Source organism: Taudactylus pleione, unplaced genomic scaffold (genome assembly GCF_031769625.1).
Source record: "Taudactylus pleione unplaced genomic scaffold, aTauple2 ptg000431l, whole genome shotgun sequence".
Taxonomy (NCBI): domain Eukaryota; kingdom Metazoa; phylum Chordata; class Amphibia; order Anura; family Myobatrachidae; genus Taudactylus; species Taudactylus pleione.
The window spans coordinates 3977294-3988359 of NW_028284833.1; the positions used below are offsets into that span (position 1 = coordinate 3977294).

The 11066-nt window shown below is 42.9% G+C and overlaps 1 pseudogene; it reads right to left on the reverse strand.

The window, feature by feature from the left end:
• Nucleotides 1–1091: 1091 nt before the first annotated feature.
• On the reverse strand, nucleotides 1092–8738 carry LOC148506036 (START domain-containing protein 10 pseudogene; annotated as a pseudogene).
• Nucleotides 8739–11066: the final 2328 nt, after the last annotated feature.

Below are 11066 nucleotides of genomic sequence, written 5' to 3' on the forward strand. Positions count from 1 at the left end.
GGCTTATATGATTTTTCTAGGTACATACCAGCGATATTATCACCGGTATGTACAGCATTGCGGAAACGATACTTTAACTGCCCGCAGTCAGAATGTCTCCAATTTAAATGGGGTCTACGTACTAAGCCTTGGAGAGAGAGCGAGAAAACGGAAGGAGATAACGTACCAACCAATCAGCTCCTGTCATTTTTCAAAACATAGCCTGTAAAGAGAGTTAGGAGCTGATTGGTTGGTACTTTATCTCCAGCTACTCTATCCTAAGTACTCTACTGTTGAATGTGTTTTTTAGTAAAGTCCAATCTGGAAGGGAGCCCGAAATGCGACTTGATCACCAGAACAACAGTCACTTGCCGCGCTTGTACTAGGATGCACGAATCTATCTGCACATTACAAATTGAAATTATACAAGCTCAGACCAGCAAGCCTGAAGTTAGGCAACCATCTAATAATGATGTGCAATCTTAATAATGACGTGAATAATATTAATATCACCGATAACTAACAATATCAAAAGTTTTTTTTTTTTTAAATTTAATTCTTCAAACAAGAAAAAAAAAACTGGGATTATATATTTGTCCACTCTAATAAATAGACTGGGAATGAAACGGCAGAGATACAAAAGTAGCCTATAAACCTAAAAGAACTGCCAAATGCTTCTAGGATTTCCAGGTATAACACCACATTTTTCCTAAGCTATTTAGCCACTCACCAAATACGAAGACACCCAATTTTGCGGAGGTCCTGAACCCAGCAAGCTCCACGCTTTAGTTGCAGAAAATTTGAATCATCGAATGGTAAAAAGATCTTATATTATCACCGATTGGAGGACATACAGTAGAATACAAAATAGTTTGGGTAGGTTGCACTTCTAATCATGGCTTTCCTTTTAAAGCTTTCAGGTAGGATTGTTTGAATACATCTTAATTTATTATTGGGACTGAAAAAAAAACAAAAAAACGCATCAAGAATATGAAGACAATGTTAGAATAGTGTGAGAGGTCATCTAAAGAGAATAGGAATTAGCAGGCCACTGATGGTAGCTGGGTGCAAGAAATGGAAAATCAGGACTTTTTATAGACCATCGTGAAATAGAAAAAAAATATCTGTTTAAGATTCCTTGGAAAGCCCGTCTTCATCATCACTGATGTGCGTTCTCTCCTCGGACACTCCACTTTCATCTATGTTCTCTAGCTCATCCGCACGTTGGATGGCCAAGTCTTCCAAATTTACAGTAGGTAGCGTGTTTTGCTCCGGATACACCCAAGGTTTGAAATGTGGGTCATGTTTTCGTTTCCATTCGGGATACTTAATCCCAGCTTTGTAAATCTTCTTCATAGCCTGTACAGACAAGTCAATTATATTATGTAAAATCAGCTTTTGTTTATATGGTCTTACTTTATATTAAGAATGATAAATGGTGCAATGCTCATGGCTGTATTTTGGTTCCATATGAATTTATAGTGAAAGGAATAAAAAGTACCAAGATTTAAATACTATTAGCACTGTACTTGCACAGAGCCAGGCCTGGACTTTTTGGCGCCATAAGTGAGATTTTAGCTGACCATCGTGCCTGCCGATATATATATATATATATATATTTATTACACACACACACACACACACTGAAAATTAAATTTTAAAGTAGCTTAGAGTCCATTTTAGCATATCCATTCAAGAGACTGAATACAGACTGCTTTAGAAGTGTTACATCACCTATAGTTTAAGGCAGTGTTGCCCTACCTTGACACTCCAGCTGTTATGGAACTACATAACCCACCATGCACTGCTATAGTTTTGCTATTAGGGCATGCTAAAACTGTGGCAGGGCATGCTGGGATATATAGTTCCACAACAGCTGGAGTGTCAAGGTTAGCCAACACTGGTTTAAGGGGTAACTTTAATGGACCTTATTTGGTAGTTTCTTTACCATGGCATTTTTTTTGTTTTCAGTGTAGAGATTCTGGTCACTTTATAGACAGATTATACTAAATGTCTCTCTGTGTAAACGTAGTCACTTACCTTTGGAGCCACAAACTGGGAGACTTTATTTACTACCCACTTCGGTAGCGAACCTTTAATTAAAGAAAATAAATACATAAATAAAAGTATAATTCATGAACTGGGTAGTTTGCAGACTTTTATAAATTAAAACATTTTACTTTCAGATCAGATATCTGGCTGACAGGGAGTGCTGGTCTTTGTAGTTCCTGCTTTTTGGAGAGTTCAGGTTACCTTCTTTTGTAGGTTTGCACTAATCTTAAAAAAGATAACCCAGTATGTATAGTGTCACTGTCTAGGGTTACTTAGGACCACCCTAAACAGAAGCACCATGAAGTGGCAGATGATGACTTGTTATACTGTATATATATGAAGGTGTGTGTAAGACTTCTATATTTTTTAATTTTATTTATAAAACACAGGAGGCATTTGTATGGATGGGGCACTCAAAGGATTTGTCTGTGTTCCTCCTCCAAATTGTCCCTCACTTTTAAGCACCCTTTCCTTGGATTAGAAGACTCGCAGCTTTATTGCTACTTTAAAAGTCATTACTGTAGCAGTGTTGGAAGGGGTACGCAATAACTTTTTCACAAAGCCTATAGCACCACCTTATGGTAATATACCATAATTGCATCTTAGCAATTTCTGTTCTGAAAATACCCCCATACAGGACATATTTTTTAAAACGTGAAAAGCCCCTTTACTACCCAAATTCTGCTTTGCTCTGTATGTTAACAGAGTGCCTATTTATCAAGTATGTCAGCAGTGCTTGTATAACCATGGTACCCCTGGTCTGCTAACGCATTCTTAGGAGGAGAAAGCTATGCTAACCAGCACTGTAGAGAGTTTCATATGTTGGGCGATATAACAATGAGCCCCATCACCATAAGATAGAGGGCCTTAGCTCTTTTATAAATATATCCCAAAGAAACAATCGCTTCTACAAGATTCACTTATGAAAATCTAGATTAAAAATGTGATAACAGATTTGCACCTTCCTTTTTAAAAAAACAATCAAACAAAAAAATAATATCTTGATATAATGAAGCCGATTGGTTGCTGTGGGCAACCTCTCCACTTTGTCTCTCTCAAAGGTTTGATACATCTCCTAGTTTACCTCCAGGGACTATCCATTTCATTTGCAGTGTGCAGCAAAGTCTTCAACAATTACAGGACAATGCATCAAGTGTGGCAGCTACTATAGGACTTTTAGCTACTTAGTTGCACAACTTCAGTAGTTCTCGGTTTACATGTTCAGAGCCGATGGCTTGTTCCAGCTATAAAGGGTTTAAGATCCTCTAGCAATTAAACAGGATACTGGAATGAAAGAAGTTACTATGGTGCAGGAATAGGGGAGAAACAAAAACACAAAATCCCAGCCACTGAACTGTAATTTCTCAATGACCATATCACTCAGTAGTCCTGAATGTTGTCACCCTAAAGTGGAGTAGCTTAGCAGAAAAGGGGCAACTCCATGCAAGCATAAACTACTGTACTAGTCCCATATACAGCCCCACATCACTTGTAAATCAAACATGACAAAATATATATACTTTATTTATAAAATAGTATATACTATTAGCATGTAATATTAGGGGTATATTTACTAAAGTGCGGGTTTTTAGAAGTGGTGATGCTGCCCATAGCAACCAACCAGATTCTACTTAACATTTGTCTAGCACCATCTAGAACAGGGGTGGCCAAACTCGGTCCTCGAGATCTACTAAGTTCACGTTTTCCAGGTCACCCAGCAGGTGCACAGGTGTAGTCTTTACTCAGTGACACATTTTGAAAGATCCACAGGTGGAGCTAATTATTTCACTTGTGATTCTGTGAGGAGACCTGGAAAACTTGAACTGTTGGTAGATCTCGAGGACAGAGTTTGGCCACCCCTGGTCCAGAAGATAATAGCTAGAAACCGATTGGTTGCTATGGGCAACATCTCCACTTCTAAAAACCTGTACTTTAGTAAATATAACCCTTAGGCCTGTATTCAATTTGGAGTGAAAAGCCGTTTGTGTGTTTTAGGCGAAAACTTTTCACCAATGTCATTTTTCGCTTGTTTTGATTTTACTCCGTATTCAATTTGGAAGACTTTCCGCCTCAATGCAATGTAATAGGCGGAAAAAAGTGCAGAATTGGGGTTTTGGGGTGCAACATTGCGGGAACCCCCGTGCAGCCTTCAGACAGTCCCCCAATGGTAAACTCTGTCAACATTTAAAAAAAAAAAAAAAAGTACCACCAGATATTTCTATTCAGGCGCTGTAATGGGGAGTATTTTCCTAGCAGCTGTAGGGATAGGGATAGGTTAGTCCAATAAGAATGAATTACAAAAAACAATTAACAGCGCTCATATGAGGACAAGTTAAATATAAACACAAATGATCAGATGAAGTGAAATTGTAAAAATAGCAGCATTTATTACATACTAAAGTGCATGCCAGGTTTCCTATGTAAGGGTCATTATTAGGCTGTAGGCCTTGGCTGGAGTGTCGAATATCATAAGTTTTGAATTCAAAAGTGCACTTTACATTTGAAATCTAATTTTGTTATTATACCGGCGTGAAACAGAAGGAAAACAATCTAAATACACTCTTTCAGCAACCTAAACTATATTTGGACAAAGTTGGATCAACACATGTGATTTCACAATCTCCTTATAACAAGATCCTGCTGACTACATAACCAGGACATTCATGACTGAACTCCCTGGTTAGTCGCTACAAAAACTTTGTGCCTCACTTCCTACTACTTGTGCTGGCTCTGGGCTTTACATAAAATCTCAAAGCACACTGTATCTATTTCAGTTTACCTCTCTAATCATGTAATGTTACCTCAACTCTTTTGCCTAGTCTTACATCATCTAGCTACTGCCACGGTCTACTTTAATATTCAATTTCTGCTCCCATCAAATCTCCACTTTTATTATACTCAATAGTAAACTTTTGTTGTGCAGACACCTTTTCCTACACTGTACTTTTACTTCCATTTCTGGAAATCTCCTGCACTCTTATTTCTTCATTTCTACTTGCAAGTTTTCCTTCCCCTAGTTACCTCATCCTTACCATGACCATGGTTTCTTCAAACTCCCCCCCTTCACCCAGTGTCTCCCTAATCTTTTATTCTGCCCCCCTGCTTCCACCATTATCCTTCCCCCCTGGTCTCCTCCATTTCTTCCTCCCGTTATCTTCCCTCTTCCGTCTGTCTTCCTAACCCATTTCTCACATTACTCCACTTTCATTCTCATATATCCCACCAGGGTCCTACTACCCCACTGCTAATCTCTCCTCCAACCCCCCACTCCCTGTATCTTCACCCCAACTCCTTCCACATCTCATTAAACTCCTTCCCTGCCCACCTCCTACAGGAACCAGTCCTAGCACTGGAACCCGCACACTCACTACAGTCTATTAACCTCGGTCACCCAAATTAATCTCACCTATACGCTACAGCAACCCTGATAAATTTTATTCACATTCGTCTCACAAACTCTGTCCCTCTATTCTGTGCCCTCTGGAATGCCAGATCAGTCTGTAATATACTGGTCCCCACCCATGACCTTTTCATCTCCAACTCCCTGAATCTCCTAGCCATCACAGAAACCTGGATTTCACCCTCTGACACCACTTCTCCTGCAGCTTTTTCCTATGGGGACCTCACCTTCTCCCACACCCCCTGGTGGTGGTGTTAGGGTCCTTATATCCCCAAGTTACTCATCCCAACCCATACCCTCAGAACCATCCCTTACATTTGAAGTTCATGCTATACGCCTCTTCCAACCAGTACACCTTTGAGTAGCTGTCATTTACTGTCCTCCTGGCCTCCCTCCAAATTCCTTGACAACTTTGCTTCCTGACTCTCCCTCTCTCTCCCCTGACCTTCCCTTCATAATCCTAGGACAGAAGTTCCCAAACGCAGTCCTCAAGGCTCCCCAACAGTTCAGGTTTTAGAGATATCCATGGTTGGGCACAGGTGACTTAATTAGTACCTCAGTCAATTTGATTTAAACTCCTGTGCTCAATCATGGATATCTCTAAAACCTGAACTGTTGGGGAGCCTTGAGGATCGCGTTTGGGAACCTCTGTCCTAGGCCGCAGGTTCTCAAACTTGGTCCTCAGGACCCCAAACAGTGCATGTTTTCCAGATCTCCTCACAGTATCACAAGTGAAATTATTAGCACCACCTGTAGATCTTTTAAAATGGGTCAGTGAGTAATGATTACACCTGTGCACCTGCCAGGTGACCAGGAAAATGTAAACTGTGTGGGGTCCTGAAAACCCCTGTCCTAGGTGATTTTAATATTCCAATTGACAGTCCCACAGAATCCTCGGCCTCAAAACGCCTTAGCCTCACATCTTCATTTGGTCTCTCCCAATGGACCTCTTCACCCTCCCATGTAAGTGGGCATTCGCTTCACCTGGTCTTCACTCACTGTTGTGATATTTTGGATTACTCCAATTCCCCATTCCCCCTCTCTGACCATCACCATCTCTCAACTTATCCTCTCTCCCTGCCCTTATCTACCTCCTAAGGCATAACATTCAGGCTATAGACAGTGTTGCTTTGTCCTCCCTGCTTGACACACTTCTCTCCCCTATTCTCTCTCTCTCCTGCCCTGAACAGAACACTTCCCTATACAATGCCTCCCTTACTTCTGCTCTCGACTCTGTTGCTCCGGCGATCACTACTCACCCCCGCAGATCCACACCTCAACCCTGGCATTCCAAATGCACCAGATACCTGGAAAGGTGATTAAGAACTGCCAAGCGAAAATGGAGGAAATCACGCTCTAAGGCTGGCTTCCTTCATTTCACATTTATGCTCTCATCCTACAGTGCTGCCCTTTCCCTCTCTAAACAGTCATATTTCAAAAACTTAATCTCCTCCCAGTCCTCAAACCCCTGGTGTCTCTTCGCCACTTCAACTCCCTCCTCTGCCCATCCCCTCCTCCCCTACTTGCTCTCTGCCTTTGACGTTGCCACCTACTTTATATCTAAAATTAACTATACGTCAGGACATTATATCCCACCAGAGCCTCAGCACTCCTCTTCCTCCTTACCCTGACCACCCCTCCCCTTACCGACTGTCATCCTTCTCCCCTGTATTTGGAGAGGAAGACATGGCCCTCATCCAATCCCCCCTCTTGCACCTCCCCCCTTGACCCTATCCCTTCCCGCCTCCTCCGCTACCTTTCTCCCCTTGCCTGTGCCCACTTCCTCAATCTCTCTTTCATCTGGCACTGTCCCTTCTGCATTCAAACATGCCCTTGTCTCTCCCATTCTTAAAACACCTACCTTTGATCCTAACACTATTTCCAACTACCGACCCATCTCTCTCCTCCCTTTTGTCTCCAAACTCCTTCAGCGTGTTGTCTACAACCTCCTTACCACCTTTCTTTCCTTCCGCACCCTGCATGACCCATTTCAGTCAGGCTTCCGTTCTCTCGACTCCACGGAAACTGGCCAACCGACTACTTCCTCAAGCACATGAGGGAAGAGGGCCCTGCTTGTAAGAGCTTACAGTCTAAAGGGGAGAGGTAGACAGACAGAGGTGACACAGCTGGGGTTGACAGAAGGAGCATGGAGCAGTGGGTTACGATGAGAGCTGGAAGGCTTTGATGAAGCAGTGGGTCTTGAGGGCTCATTTGAAGATTTGTTTAAAAGTGGAGAGTCTCAGAGCTGCACAAGCAAAACTTTGGAGTCGGGAATGGGAAGAAGTAATCGGTTGGACGGAGAGGCGGCATGCATTAGTAAAGTGGGCGGGCGTGTGAAGGGGTATCTAACAACGTGAATAGACATTTGCAGCCATACTAATAATTTCTTTAGTAGTAGTGGGAGGTATTAAGAACCACTCAGCCAATCTGTCAAACATCCTAATCACCATCAGTACAAATTTTGTAAAAGGTGTTTAAGTACCCACAAGATATACTTCTGACAGGTGCATTTGTGGCTTTGGTGTGGTCTGCATGAGCTGCATTTAGGAGGACATTGGGCCTGATTCAGTAAGGATCGCTATTGCGATCACAATATCGATTATGCACGCAGTCCCACTGTGAAGATATGCTAATGATTGCATTTGCAATGCTATACGCAGCCTAACATAAGGACACCCCCTTTACCTTACACACATCCGTAATACTTAGCAAGACTGCAAAACCATTGGTAACACCGCAGCCTCATGCACACTTGTACAAGCTCTGCCCTTACTCAGGAATTATCAACCTCTTCTCACGCAGTGAAAGCCCAAGCTGCGCATCGCAATGGCTAATTTATGTACGCCCCTGTAATGGCACTCAAATGCACTGGCACGCCTGCGTTTTGCTGATCAGCCCCCATCACCACCCCCAAATGGTACTGCCTGTCAATCAATCTGCGATGGGTCTGTGCAGTCACTGCAATCGCAGTCCCGATTGCAGTGGAGTTTTTCACACATGAGCACTGCGATGCATATGTAAAAACGCAACAATCCACCAATTGTGTGCGCTAGTGAACCAGGCCCATTGTCGTTACGGACTGTATTCAGTTTACACTTATATGAGGAAAAAGCACAATAGTGTGTTATTTGGAAAAAAAAAAAGAAAGACAATAAAAATTACAACCAATAAACTGTTCTAACTCTAACCAAGAGCATATAAGACAAAACAAAAAGTAAAAGATGTAGCATTACCTTTGGGGTCAACCTGTGTGAGGTAGTAGAGAACACAGCTGTTGTCGCCATTTGCTTTAATAAGATATCCGGTCTGCAAGGAAAATTCAATATGCGGATTGTAGTAAATAGAGCCCTTAGAGGCATAACATTAACTAGGCACTACTATGGGACATAAAATGACTTTGGGCATTACTATGGTTCATAAAATGACTTTGGGCATTACTATGGGGCATAAAATGACTTTGGGCATTACTATGGGGCATACAATGACTTTGGGCATTACTATGGGGTAGGGATGGGACATAAAAAAAAAACATTGGAAGTACCAATGTTTTTAACATTGAATATAAAACCTTATTTAGATACAAACTTTGGTTCTCTGGAACCAATGTTAACCAATTTTTTCCGTATTTGACTTTTAAGCAAACTCTATACTTAATAATAGACTAATACACTTTTAAAATAATTCTTAGACTGTCTATCTTCATGGAGGCAAACAGTATATGTACAGTATGTATATATATATATATATATATATATATATACACACACACACACACACAAATGGTGCAAAAATGATAAGGCTGTATGCAGTTTTAAAAGTAAAGTAAAACGTTTTGTGGTAAATCAAACTCGTTATTGAAGGTGTCTTACTCTCTTCTCTTTCTCAATTTAATTTTTCTTGTTGTTCATTCTTCCAGACTTTACTCTTTCAGCCTGAGCCTCCTCTTTAATGTTTTTCTCTCTCTCTTCTACACTGTCAGCTATAGTCTCTGTCTATATCATCACACACACACACACTCTGGACCTCATTCAGAGGCAGACGGAGGATGCAAGCGGTCGCTCAGAAACTGGGCGGCCACTTGCATCCTGACCGCCCGCCTCTGTTGCTGTCGTTAGGCTGTGGGTTTACACCCACAGTTCTAACGACCACTCAGGTGATGGTCGCGATGGTCAGAGACCATCGCGACCATCGGGGCTTACGACGAGACCCTAGGGTAGGGTCTCATTTGTCGTAAGCCCCGGAGAGCTTCTGGCTCTGTCTGAGCCGGATGCTCTCCACTGACATCACTAGTGATGTCAGTGGGGCCTCCCCCAAACGGCAGGCGTTCCCATAGGAACACCTCTGTTTGGGCTGCCACCCCTCCGGCCCGCGTTCCAAATGGGGCGAGCTGTCAATCAACATCAACAGCTCGCCCCCTTTGGATCGAGACCCGCTACGACTGGTGCTATCGGTCGTAGCTGGTCTCAGGCATGCGCACGACGGCGCCGGCGCCATCGTGCGCATGCTCTGTGGGGGGCCATCGACCCGGTCCGAGCGCATCGGCGCTAACGACCGGGTCTGAATGACCCCCTCTCTCTCTCAGCTCCTCACCAATGATGTCACTCCAGACACTAAAGGTGCGTACACACAGGGCGATCAGGAAAGACAGTACGATTACAACATTGTAATCGTACCGTTGTTGCTGATCACCTGTAGTGTCTGCACTGAACGATCAGTCGTTCAGTGAAGGCACACTCCTTCATTCCTGTACATGGCCAATCCGTCGTTCACTACAGATTGGACTGCATGTTCAGACGATGGACAATGTCAGAACGACATGCAGGAGCGCGCATCGCTGGTAGTTTCCGACATAAAAGTGCACGATTTGTGCATGATTACTGAGCAATTGTACGATTACGATGTTGTAATCGTGCAATCACTTAGTAATATCGCCCAGTGGTTACACACCTTAAGGCACCACTGGGTCTGTCATGCACATGCAGTGAGTGCCTGATAGTGACACTGTGACTGACTGCTCAGTTACCAATAGCTACAGCAGCCAGACACCCCAGCAGCCAACCAGTGCTCACTGAGAGTATCACCAGTGACAATGAGCCAGGGGTGGGACTGTCCTATGTGCTGCAGCTGATTGGCTGACCAGAGTGTCTTTCACTCTGTCAGCCACCACGCCCAGCAGCAGTAGTAGTAGTAGCCTAGTCAGTGTTTGGACTCTCTTCTTAAGTTGTAATTGAATATAAAACAAGGAGAGAGCCAGGTGGCAGCCCAAAGCAGTGACAGCACCACACAGTGTCACAAAAAAAAAAAAAACATTGGAAAAGCAGGGAAAAACATTGGGGGAGAAATCTTGCGATGGTGATGGAACATTGGACCCTAAACATTGCAGGGTTGAATATTGAACATCGAAACCATTTGACCGATGTTTCCGATGATACATCAAATTATTCCCATCCCTACTATGGGGCATAAAATAACTTTGGGCATTACTATGGGGCATACAATGAACAACTGATGTGTTTCTCTTGAAGCATTGGGTGGGGGCACCTTCAAAATGTTGCTATGAGGCCCTCAAAGTTTTAGCTATGCCCCTGTACACATGTCGATGTCATGATGTACACAGAGCAATGGCATCTAAGCT